The 12,884-nt window shown below is 46.5% G+C and overlaps 1 long non-coding RNA gene across 1 annotated transcript; it reads left to right on the top strand.

Annotated features, from left to right (window-relative positions):
• Window positions 1-2,580: 2,580 nt before the first annotated feature.
• Window positions 2,581-9,789, top strand: LOC112133724 (uncharacterized). Its single transcript, XR_002915331.3, has 2 exons — window positions 2,581-2,751; window positions 9,497-9,789. It is a non-coding gene; the product is annotated as an uncharacterized LOC112133724 (long non-coding RNA).
• Window positions 9,790-12,884: the final 3,095 nt, after the last annotated feature.

The following is a 12,884-nucleotide window of genomic DNA, read 5'->3' as shown; positions in this document are numbered from 1 at the left end:
CATGAATGGTTTAGCACCATCCTCTAGGTGTTGTCCTTGCAATAGGGAGTGAATTTTCATGATATTTGGTGGTTTAAAAGTGTATGGCACCTCCCCAACCCTCGCTCTTCCTCCTGCTCTGGCCATGTGATACACCTGCTCCCCCTTCACCTTCTGCCATGATCAAAGTTTCCTGAGGCCTCCCCAGAAGCAGAGCAGGTGCCAGCATCGTGCTTCCTGTACAGCCTGCAGAACCATGAGCCAATTAAACCTCTTTCCTTTATAAATTACCCAGTCTCAGGTATTTCTTTATAGCAATACGAGAACGAACTAACACACAATGGAACTTTTAATTTATTATTAGAAGCACACACACCCCAAATATTCTTTTTAACATTAACATTACTTACACCATAGTAATAAATATATGCAGAACTGCAAATAAACATCTTTACAGATTAAGAATCAATGCACTAAATGTTTCAGCTTCACTCTACTATCTAATCAATTCCACAGCAGTTTATTGCTGTGTGTATGCCAAATCGATAAAAAAATACACCTTAAAAACACCTATAAAATAGAATGCTATAGAACAGATACTATAGGACTACAAGAAGCAATTACACTGTGCAATTATATAGCATAATACCAACAGCAAGTAGTTATTGTAACTACCCATGAAAAATTATGGGATGTTTCAAGCTAACTTGCTTTTCCATTACATCTTTCTCAAACAAAATCCAATATCAAGGAGTGTATTATAGTCCTTTATTCACATATTCTGGCACTGCCACCAAAATTGAAATGTTGAGGGCTAAACAGGACGAATAGAATGATTCAAAAATTGTATTCAAAGCATGGGCTCCCTTTGGTCCCCAGTGGAATACTGCTAAGGCTGCAGAAAGACCACATCTCCATGCTCAAAAAAGGCGTGAAGAAAATAACTCAGAGGACGAGGGTCACTGCCTTCAAACATTCAAACAGGTACCACATAAAGAGGGATGAGACATTCTACAAGGACCCACAGCCCAACGAGTCAGAGCTGCTAGGAGAAACTGTGTTTTAATGTGAAGGCAGATTTCCTAAAACTTGGCTCCTCCCCAAAGGAAGAGGCTTGTCTCAGGCCCCAGAGAGCTCTTATCTTTGAACTGTCAAGACCAGATATTAGATGGTTACAAGAGAATCTTGCCTTTTGGAGGAGAGAACTTGAAGACTTGTACAGCGCCCCTCCTGCTCACCTGCTGCTTAACAGAGAATGGTATGTGTGGAACCATTAAAGGCAACAGGGTATCTGAGAAAGTATTCCCGCTGCTCTATAAGGGAGAACTTTCCAGAACTGAACATCAACGAGCTGCTTCAGAAACCATCACGAATCAGACCTCGGGAAATCCAACGAATTGTGCCCCTATTAAATGTAATGAGTACAAAGTGATGTCCACCAAACATAACAGCAGACAACTTAGACTGCCGAGAACACAGGAGAATATTCTAGGAAGGAAATAGCCAAGCCTAGCTCCCAAAGTACAATTAAGGGAGTTTTTCTTTTATTGGTGTTTTTTTGTTTTGGTTTGGTTTTTTTTTTTGGTTTTTTTTGAGACAGAGTCTCACACTGCCTCCCAGGCTGGTGTCCAATGGCGCGATCTCGGCTCACTGCAACCTCCGCCTCCCGGATTCAAGTGATTCTCCTGCCTCAGCCTCCCGAGTAGCTGGGACTACAGGCACCTGCTACCACACCCGGCTAATTTTTTCGTATTTTTAGTAGAGACGGGGTTTCACCGTGTTAGCCAGGATGGTCTCAATCTCCTGACCTCGTGATCCGCTCGCCTCGGCCTCCCAAAGTGCTGGGATTACAGGCGTGAGCCACTGCGCCAGGCCAGTGTTTCTTTTTTATAAAGAAATCGTGTTTGCACATTTTCCTTTTCGCGTGGATTTTATGTTTTGTGCTTTATTATTGCTCCATAAACGATTACCGTGTATGTGAAGCTAAGTTAGATGTTTTGCCGCGATGGGGTCACTGTTCCCTGTGAACGCAGCCACGGCCCTGCGCAGGCTCGGATTCCACGCCAGGCCTGGCGCCTTTGCGCTGCAGCACTGCCCGGAACAGCGAACCCAGCGAGAGTCAGAGGGCCTGAAGGTAGATGTCCCAGGCACACCCAGCACTGCCTGGGGACTGGCGCGGTGCTCCTATCTAACCCCGGCATCTGCAGAGTTCAAGGAGGCGCAGTGCGCTGCATAATACTCCGTCCTCGTCCCCGCGGGGCGTCACTGACAAACAGGCACCACTTCTGGGAACCCACCAGCTCTGGGGAGGGCTGTTTAGACTGGGCGGAGGCACCTTACTCTACCCATGCACTGCAGGTCACCCACGACTTGGCCCCAGTAGCCACTACCTCGAGTATCGCCAGTCCCACAGGCAAACGGAAGAGGCCTAGGCATCCACAGGTGCGTCGCCAAAGCTCCCACGCAGGAGAAATAACCGTCACTTCCGCTTGCCTCTCATTGGTCAGGGCGAGTCACATGGTGGTATGACGTCAATGGGGCAGGGCCAGCATCCTCCCAGGTGCCCGCCCTAAGCCTCGGCGGAGCTGCTGGGAGGTGGAGGCGACTTACCGTGGCAAGCCTGGGTGGGTGGGCAGGTGGGTGCCCCTTACTGCTGAGATAAGGCTGTTCAGGGAAGCGGCCTCCTGACAGTGCGTGATTACCAGGCGTGTAAATCCCAGTGCTGGCCAGGATCTAGGAAAAGGCCAGGAGCAGGGCTTTCCCACCTGGCAGGTGAGTGGGGTCCCCTGGACCATCTGGAGGCCGCGCAGGAGCAGCGATGCTGCAGCCCCGTGCAGTGAACCCACTCAGATCTCAGGCGTGGTTTCTGGGAGCCACTCAGCCCCTGGCTTCCTAAGACCTTTCCCACCCCACCCCGCCCCTAGTCTTCCCTTCTAAGACTCTTTAGAAAGGAGCCTGTGGTCAAACTTTGCCCACAAAGTCTAACCTCCAGCCTGAGTCCCTGGGAACTTTATTACGTCACTGCCTCCTGCATATCTACTGTCCACATTTAAATATTATTTGAACCATCGTGGCTTTGAGAGGTTAAAGCTTTAAGTGAAGAGGAAAATTAACCTTACAGTTCAGCCTCGACTGTCCAATGCCTGTGACTTCTCAGGCATCGCAGCACAAAGATCTACAAGGAACTCATCCAAATGAGACATCTTCCTCATTAGCGTTTATCATTAACTGAGAAAAAAAAGAAGTATTTAAAGTATCATTTTTTTTTTTCCTGAAGATATGGAACTCCAATTTTCTCCAAGTAAATGTGGACCCATTCGATTGTTTTTTAAATGAATGCTTTGTCTTTACAATTTGTGCTACAGCAAGCTCTCCTCTTCATTTCTAACTCTTTTTACTGGAGGACCCCTAGAGAAAGTAGTTTGGGGACTTCCATGCTTATTAGATGCACATCAAGCAGATCCTGTTCACTCCGTCTCAGCTTTTCTTTCATGGCATCAAGGGCAGGATATTATTTGCAAGCAGCCAAGGTAATTACCATCCAGCAGGGTCCAATTGTTTTCAATTAAAAGCTTTACTGCAGTCTTTAGTTTTAATACCATTGTGGCCATCTGCTTTCACTGACGATCTACCAGCCAAAAGCCCAGGCCACATCTTAATGCCATTAACTCCTGAGAGCCATTTTCCTCCAGAATGAACTCAATAGTCCAGGGGAAATATGGGGATAGCCTCATGTTATCTTTGGTGGCCTGGGGAAGGCTACAGGACTCAGGAAGGTTATTTTCAGAAAGACAAGCACTACCTCTTCTTGCCTGAAGTACTAGGTAATTGTCTTAATTCTCTGCTTCACTTCAGCAGAGGATGCTGAACTGTAACTGCTCCATTGCACATTTTCCATCCAGCTTCAATATTCTGTAGCCCTATTATAAAATGTCTCTGAACTGTAATTTCATCAGATGGATCACTTTGGTATAGACATTTTCCATTTTGATATTCAATTTCTATCCAACTCTGCTTAGCTCACCATGACCCAAAAGCTAGGTGTGGGTAAATGGTAAGGAGTGACCCAGGTTACCAAATGGATGCTCACACTGCAATGTGAGGTCATTTAACTGTTTTCATGGCTTAAAACCTGCAGGCCATGCCAGTCACAAATTTATTAGGGATTAACTCGAGAGTTTTATTGAACTATCAGGGACAATAGCCCAAGGCCTAGACTTGGAGTTTACAGCACATGTTTTGCCTACTCCTGAGGGTTCACACTGTGCATTGGTTCCACCAAAGGCATTTACATTTCTCCCTTCTCCTTCCCTTCGTCTGCAAGAGAGGCTTCTTTGTAACCCAGGTGGCCATGGCCTATAACCCTGGCCAATAAGATGGAGGGTGCAAGTCCAAGAGGAAAGATTACCTTCTCCCAAAACCATACAGAGGCTCTATGCTCTTTGATTTCCTTTGCCCTTGTGCAAAAATCACTAGCTATGTCAGATCTACCAGTAGGATTTATTGTTTTGGTGTGTTTGTTTGTTTTTTTTTTTTTTTTTAATTCCTAACTGCTGGAGTAATCAAAACTAAGAAAATGGTCACAAAAGTGTCCAAGAAAACCAGAGGTATTACCCTCCTGGTTCCAGAAAGCATTTCCATTATCTCTTAATTCTCAAAATTATAAGAAAAAAAATTCTGGAAGAAATTACTCAAACTAAAAGAATCTAGAATGCAAAATCAATAATCCCTGTGGCATAGCTATCACTTTCCTACAAATATTTCTGGCTTTCCTTCTGGGAATAAGATGGGCTTGTGCTTCCTTGCCCCTCCAACATGACACATCAGGGTTGTTTGTTACAGCAAAATAACCAACTGACTGCTACCCAATGCTAACAAACAAACTCTGGAAAATGCAGGGACATTGAGTTGGAGAAAATGATCTTTGAAAAGCCCTGGAAGGCCGGGCATGGTGGCTCACGCTTGTAATCCCAGCATTTTGGGAGGCCGAGGCGGGCGGATCACGAGGTCAGGAGATCGAGACCACAGTGAAACCCCATCTCTACTAAAAATTAACCGGGCGTGGTGGTGGGCGCCTGTAGTCCCAGCTACTTGGAGAGGCTGAGGCAGGAGAATGGCGTGAACCCGGGAGGTGGGGCTTGCAGTGAGCCAAGATCACACCACTGCACTCCAGCCTGGGTGACAGAGCGAGACTCTGTCTCAAAAAAACAACAACAAAAAAAAAAAAAACAAAAAAAAGAAAAGAAAAGCACTGGAATGTTATCAAGATCACCCAGTGACTCCGATGTGCAAGAAAGCTTAGAAAACATCCAATCAAAGTCTTTTTTTCTTAATTAAAAAAAAAAAAAACACTCTTTTTATGGACATGAAAGTATTTATTTCAAAGAGGTCAAAAAGCAATGGCTGGCCATGCCAGGAAAGGAAGCTAAGATGGCTAGGATCTAACTAGGAGGGTAAGTTGCAGCCTATTCATACCGCCCAGATGGAAAGGGGACTCCTATAATATCAGCTTCATACATAAAGGGCCCCACTGTCTGTAACTTCTGTTACCTAATACCATCTCCGGCAGCATCTTTCTCGAATATTCATAAATTGCCTACAAGCACTGAAATTGCTGTTAGAAACTATACATCCTTCAAACATGCACACTCCATTCTGTTCTCTCCAGACTCTGTACTCCCCAGAATCCTGCTAATTTCTCTACAGTTTCAAGTCTCAGTCAGGGCTTCAGAAGGTTGAGGAACAGGCTACCCTCTGCAGTCAAGCTTTTCCTGGCTACAAAGTCCTGCCCCACCTGCAATCTGTCTCTGCCCTCGTGCAGTCGTGACAGACTGGAAAGCACATTGTATTGAATTACCCTTTCTAGAAAAGAGCCAAGTAAGAAATTGGTTATTCATAAGTTCTTTGTGCATGATTTGCCACAAAAATAACACGAACTATTTTTGTAGGGCTTTGACAAACCTGACTAGGCTTACCCCAACCTGGAATAGTCCCCAGGGAGCCTGCGAAAAACAAGCCACGTGAGCCATCCTGATGCTAGCTTCTGAGGGCCCTGACCCCCAGATCTCTTATCCTCCTCCTCACCCTGCTTCTCACCCCCACCCCCGCAGTCCTTCCTGTCAGGCTTTTGCAGTTACTCAAGAAACTGTGCACGTAGCAGAGCAATCAGATGCTTTCTCTCAGATGGCTTGGCTAATGGCCACTTCCTGTGGTTGTCAAATGAAAAAAGAAGAACTAGCACATCCCCAATGACTTATTGTATCACTTCCCGTATCTGACTATCTGGCAGCCAGCATAATTTAACATCACTCGTAAATTAAGAGCCTCTTGCGAGGGTGCCACAGCTGAGCCCACCACCCCGTTTTGCTGATTAGAAAGAAACCGTGCCAGGACTTCCGTTATGAATAGTCATTTCCTAAAATGTAACTCCAACAACACTGACATCTAATCATATATTAAATGAATGAATAGGGGTTCCATATCCACCCTGTGGACCTCTGAGCTCATTCTGAAGATTAAAGTGACTTCCTTTAACGTTCTCCCCACTAGCACCGTGCCCGTAAGGCCAGATTTCACCGCGACCGCCCCTTGCACCTCCCAACCAGCCCTCCAGCCCTCAGGTTATTCCCCACACTTTTCCCTGTCTCTTGGCTTTGCTCCGTTTCCCCTCCCTTCATGTCCTGGCCTGTGAGAAGAGTCAAGGTGAGCTCAAGCAAGGACCCTCATTTTGCCCCAACACCTCAGGCCCCTTTCTTGTTGAGACTGGACGGCTCCATCAGGCACTTGGTGCCAAATGGAAGCAATGGAACTCGGTGCTGGCTTTCCATGTCTAGCCAGCTCTGGCTGCAAGCAGCAGAGACAAGCAGGGGCAGGAATCATAAGCAGACCCCTGGGGCTGCATGTCCTCCCCTGGGCAAACACACAGTGGGGCGTGCTAAGCAGCTTTGCAGGTAGCAGCCAGCGCTGGCTGCGCCGCATCTTGTTGACCTTAGCAGAGAACCCCATTCTCTGCTAGGCTTTCCAGCCAGGCTGGAAAAGCCTAGCTCATACTTGAGAAAAAAGACCTCCTTGATGCCATAGGTGGTATTGCATGTGCGTTTGTTCTGTTCTCTTGTTTTTTTCAGTGTGGAATCGTGAATGAGCACTGGAGCTGGGTCCAATGGCCCAATTTGCACACTGGTTTTGTTTGGTTCGGAGCGTGGCCACGGCCTCAGCAGCCCTATTGGGAAGTGAGCTGTATTTGGGTAAATCATGACCTCTCTGAGCCTCGGGTTTCCCTCTGTAAAATCGCAACCACACTCTACTGAGCCTTGATCTATGTTCAGGACTGTGAAAAATCAATGAGACAACACATATGAAAATACTCTAGGAAATGGAAATTTATAGCTGTCATTTTGCTAAAACTTATAAGAATAGATTAGCCCAGTTCTAGTCATAACTTCATCATTTATGAGTTTTGTGTCTTTAAACATGATATTTAAACTTCCTCAACCACAGGAACTTCATACAACTAATGGCTCCTTCCTAAGTTTGTTGTGAAAACTAAAATGAGTTGATATAAAATACATACCACAGTACTTGGCAGAGAACATGAGCTCGGTAAATGACAACTGCTTTTATTTGTTATTGTTAGTATTTTTATTATCTGAAGAGGACAAAGAAGATAAAAAGCTTGTCCAAAAAAAATAAGTGAGATGCCATTTTTATATTTTATGAGTCTCGAAAAGATCAGGGACGTGGTTTCTAAAATGACTTTGATTCAAAAATAAAGACCAGTGTTTGATAGCTTCAGAATATTGTCTAACGGATTTAGGAACTCTGAAAAAAAAATATGAGAACAGCTGACACACTGCAGCTTAAATATAATCAGTCACTGAAATTGCTCTGCAATTTGTTTCAGTGTTTTCCTGTGGATTTCTTTTTTTAACCCTACATGTGTCCTAAATATATAATTATATGGCAGAGTATAATAGCTCATTTGGAGTTATTGAGGTCCATTATATAATCCAGTAGGACCATGGGGAGGGGCCTGGAGGGGGTGGTTTTTCACTTGATGAGCACCACACATGCACTGGAGTAGAAGCTAATAGATGGTCTTAGCCCCAATTATCTTCTTCCCCAGGCCAGTCTCCCGAAAGACAGGGAGCGCACTTTTCTGCCCTACAACCAAATTGTTTTAAATTGCTATTGTGCATTTGCTTGAGACGTCAAAAATTTTACGTAGATATAAAATTCCTGAAGGGCAGAGAATAAGTGTGTATGTGTATATATGTATGTCTCTGTGTGTCTGTGTGTCTGTATGTGACTCTGTGTATAACTGTGTGTGTGTGTGTGTGTGTGTGTATGAGTGTTTCTGGGTGTGTGTGTGTGACTGACTGTATTAGTTTATGTCTGTGAGTGTGTATGTGTTTCTGGGTGTGTGTCTGTGTGTCTGTATTTAACTGTGCCTGTCTGTGTGTCTGAGTGTGACTGTGTATATGACTCTGTGTGTGTGTGTGTGTGTGTATGAGTGTTTCTGGGTGTATGTCTGTGACTGTGTCTGTCTGTGTGTCTGTGTATCTGTGTGAGTGTAACTGTGTGTGTGACTGTGTGTGTGTATGAGTGTTTCTGGGTGTATGTCTGTGACTGTGTCTGTCTGTGTGTCTGTGTATCTGTGTGAGTGTAACTGTGTGTGTGACTGTGTGTGTGTATGAGTGTTTCTGGGTGTATGTCTGTATGTGACTGTGTCTGTGTGTGTATCTGTGTGAGTGTCACTCTGTGTGTGTGACTGTGTGTGTGTGTTTGAGTGTTTCTGGGTGTGTCTGTGTGAGTGTGACTCTGTGTGTATTAGCCTATGTCTGTGTGTATAAGTGTCTCTGGGTGTGTGTCTGTGTGTGTCTCTGTGTGTAAGGTGTGTGTCCCAAAATGCTAAAAATGGTGGCTTGGATACAGCAAACACTCAATTTTTCAAGAAATGAATAAATGACACAAACTGCCTCTCCCAAGATACCTTTCCTTTGCATCAATCTATGAAATCTGTGTATGTATATAACTGTTAGGCCAGACTTGAAAATATACATTTTCTACCACGCTTACTTAGATTTAAAATAGAATTGGCCAGAGCTGTGGTCTTCTAGTAGAGTTAATCACCTTGCCGATATATCCCTGTTGATTAACTGATGGAGTCAATGCAGGCTTTTTGTCAATTTCCCTTCCTATTGGATAATTTCTATCCTTCAAGAGAAATTAGGACACTAGAGACCATATACTCAAAATCCATTACATAATTTATTTTTAATCCCAAGAAAAACCAAGACTGATGAAGGCTTTGCTGTGCCCTGAAAGATTGACTCATAAGGGTTGGGGGCAGAGACGCTCACCTGGTCCAGCCCTGCTGCATCCTCATGCTCGCAGGTTCTGAGCCAGGTATCCAGTCTGCTTATTTAAGCCAATTCTATCTGAACTGGTCAGTCTTTAAGTTCTTGCATTTAAAGTTTGTGAAGAACTGTGTTTCACCCAAAACACGTTCATTTGCTAGGACACAGTCCCTCTGCCGCATAGGACTCTGTCAGCCCGTGGAAATGGGTGCCGCTTTGCGAGCGGGCGAGACGCTTCTCTGCCCACTCCAGAATGCCTGTATCTGCTCACCCTGGAAGTGCTGTCTCCATCAGGCCCAAATCCAGAGAGTCCAATCTGCCCCAAGAAGGCCCTCACTTCTCTCTGGAATTCAAGAGAAACTTCTGGGTATTCCAGATACCTCTGACCAACCAAGGGCGAGAGCAACCCCCACAGAGTGGTGTCACATTAAATATGGCACTTGGAGAAATCTCAGCCAAAAGTTAGATTCTGCAATTATGTCCCTTATTTTCAAGGCTGCAATCCAGGAACAGTCCTGACCACTTGCCCCCCTCTTTCCCAGGAAGTTGCTAAATGCCATACAGACCATATTCACAGGGATTCAGCTTCCTTCCTATCGTTGAAAAGAAGCCATCAATGATCTCAAGAGGGGATGAGGCCTAAGGCTGGTGGAGGAGCCCAGGAGCAATGGGGGATACGCTCATTGTGGGGAGGCTGTAACTGTGGGTGAGAGTGTTAATCTTGGTGCAGAAGGAGGACTGCTCAGGTAGAAGGAAGAGGGAGCTGTCTCAAACCAGCAGTGGGGGGTCTCTGGACACAGCGACATTAAGGTGGGCACGTAGGAGGGCTCAGCAAAGGGCATGACCTGAAAGACTTCAGGGAAGATGCAAGGACTGTGTCCTGGTGAGAAAAACCATTGAGCCTTCAGAGACTTCATGATGTCCCCAAAATATCCCAATGTTGACTCAGATCTGACTGGCATTTGGCAGTCATGGTGTCCCCATGATGACATTTGATAATACCTTCCTTCCCTGCCTTCAGCCATTGCTTGCTTCGAGCTTGCTCTTGATGTCCCTCACTTTTGTCCAAAATAAACTCTCTGCTGCAGCCAGCCCTGGCGGCTTCTCTCCGGCACATGAACTTGGCTCCCATGCCCACACGCCAGTGGAGTTTGCATAAGAAGCTATGGCAGCCTTTCGTGATTCATTCTCAGGATTCATCCAGACCAGCTCCTCACCCAGAAAGGTGACCATCAGCAGTGGGTGACCCAACAGCACTGAGTCCCCAACTCCAAGCAAGCAGCCCCTCCACCTCCCCTGCCTCCAGGCTTGTTCTTGCAGTTCTCCCTCCCAGAGCCCCCTCCCTTGGCTTCCTCACCTAACAAAACCCTAACCATCTCCCAAGGCCCAGTTTAGATCCTTCCTCCTCCATGGAGCCTCCTCTGCTCGGCCCAACCAGAGGAGAGGGCTCATTCCCATGAACTTATAGAAGCCATATAGGTCAAGGAAAGAGGCTCTTCAGTTTAGCCTTTATTGGAACAGTTTCTGTGAGCTAGGTGCTCTGCTTGGGACTTTCTGGGAAGAACTAATCGAATCCTCATTGTAGGTACTATTATTAGCTACCATTCACAGTTGGGGAAACTGAGGCACTAAGACGACAATGGACATACCCAAGGTCACCACTGATAAGCAGCCATTCGGGTGCTGAAACCCCAGCGCACTGGCCCTAGCTCTGGGCTCTGCACCACCTCCCGGGCCACCCTCCTATTCCTTTTCCATTGGACACTCAGCCCCGCGTGGCCTTGAGTCAGCTTTGGAGTTTGTCATTCTATATGCCCATGTCGTCCCTGCAACCAGAGGGCAGGGACCATGGCTTAGTGTCTAGGAATGAAGCCGGCAGGAGTCCAGAAGGGCCTGAGGACTCTGGGTCCTGCCGTGAAGCGCGGGGAGGAATCTGGGCAAGCCCTTTCTCTGTTTTGCTTCAAATCCACAGACTAACTAATATTTCTGTTTAGAGGTCCGTCGAATATGTTACTCCCGAGCCCAGGAGTAAACAGTGAAATGGCTCAGTGGCCTGGGCTCTTTGTCACTGAATCTGCATCTCTGTGTCAGGGGACGGCACACACTGCGGCTGGACACTGGGTTTCTGTCCTTGCCACACACATTCCCTCCCAGGGCCATGGGCTTTCCACGGGAGCAGAGGAGGGAGTTGCTAGGGCTGGGAGACATTGGTCTTAGAGGAAAACCAGTCTACACAAGAATAAAAGACTCAGCGAGGCTCGTTCTAAAGCCCACCGCTGAGGACTGAAGTTGGAAGTCAACGAATAAAATTGCCGTGTCCCCGGTCCCCAGAGGCTGCAGTGGAGGACGGCTGGGTTATTTGTGCTGAGAACTGATCCCCTAGCAGAACTGAACAAGGCTGCACGGTGATGGAAGAGAATCCTGGTTAATGCTGGGGATTTCAAACACATCAGGAACAGGCGGCGGAAGGACAGCAGGCAAGTCCACAAAGACCAGATGCCTGTCCTTCCTCAGCGGGAGAGGTTACAGGAGTTTCCTTCTCCAACTGATTCTACAAATTCCTATCGTGCAGCAGCCTCCACTTACCAAATTGATCCCATCAGAAATGTAGCAGAAAATACTGATTGTGAATCAAAAATCATCCCCGTCAGGCCTAACTTTTACTTTTACCTCTACTTGACATTTGCTTCATGATTTAATTTACCTTTTCCTATTCACCCTTCCTTCTCTTGTTTACCTAGCTCCCAATTGAATTGAGCAGCTGAATTTTCATTATGCAAGTCAAAGGTCTGAGGAAAGTGTCTGAGTTTTGAATTCCTGCCAGCAGGCCCATATCTGTTCTAGTTCATTCACCATAAAATCATGAATCCACCTGACCCGCACTGACCTGCTCCAGTTAAAACAGGCATTAACAATGGGGAAGAAGATTCATAGACAGGGAAGGGGACTAATTTTTCTGCTAAGCTTCACTCACCCTCAAGGACAAAAACAATTCTGCAACAGCTTCTCTCTGCCTGTGTCCATTTGGAAACGAAGCGGATCCCAGGCAAAACCATGAGGTTGGCCCTAATCACCTGCCTAAGATCCAGCTTCCTCTTGTCATCTTAGGTGCCCCCCTTGCTCTAGCCCAGAGAGGAAGCACAGGCTGGCCCAGGGGGAGCTGAACCCCCATAATCCGCAGCAACTCCTCCAGAACTCCCTGCAGTGACTACTGCACACCATGCCACTCTGAGACACAGTCACAAGACAAGTGCCCTAGTGTCTTCCTACCCATAACCCCTCCTACACAGAAGTTCAGGAGCTGCCAGTGAGATGATGCAGCCTCCCATTCAGGGGCCCACTGCCCTGCCTTCCAAGCCCTTCCTATCACTGGGGCAATGAACCTGGCCTCACCACACTGTGTCCTGCTGAGATGTGTTGTCTGCTCATTGCTCCTTTCAGAAAAGCCTGTGTGAGAGAGGAAATGAAACAGAGATGGAAGGAAATGCAACCCTGGTAAGTGAGCTTTCTCCTCTGCAGCCTGCAGTCTCTGCTGGCTAAGAGTCTGGG

The sequence above is a fragment of the Pongo abelii genome, chromosome 5 (assembly GCF_028885655.2).
Source record: "Pongo abelii isolate AG06213 chromosome 5, NHGRI_mPonAbe1-v2.0_pri, whole genome shotgun sequence".
NCBI lineage: Eukaryota > Metazoa > Chordata > Mammalia > Primates > Hominidae > Pongo > Pongo abelii.
The sequence above is the reverse complement of the archived record's forward strand: the minus strand, read 5'-3'. Positions and strand labels throughout refer to the sequence as shown.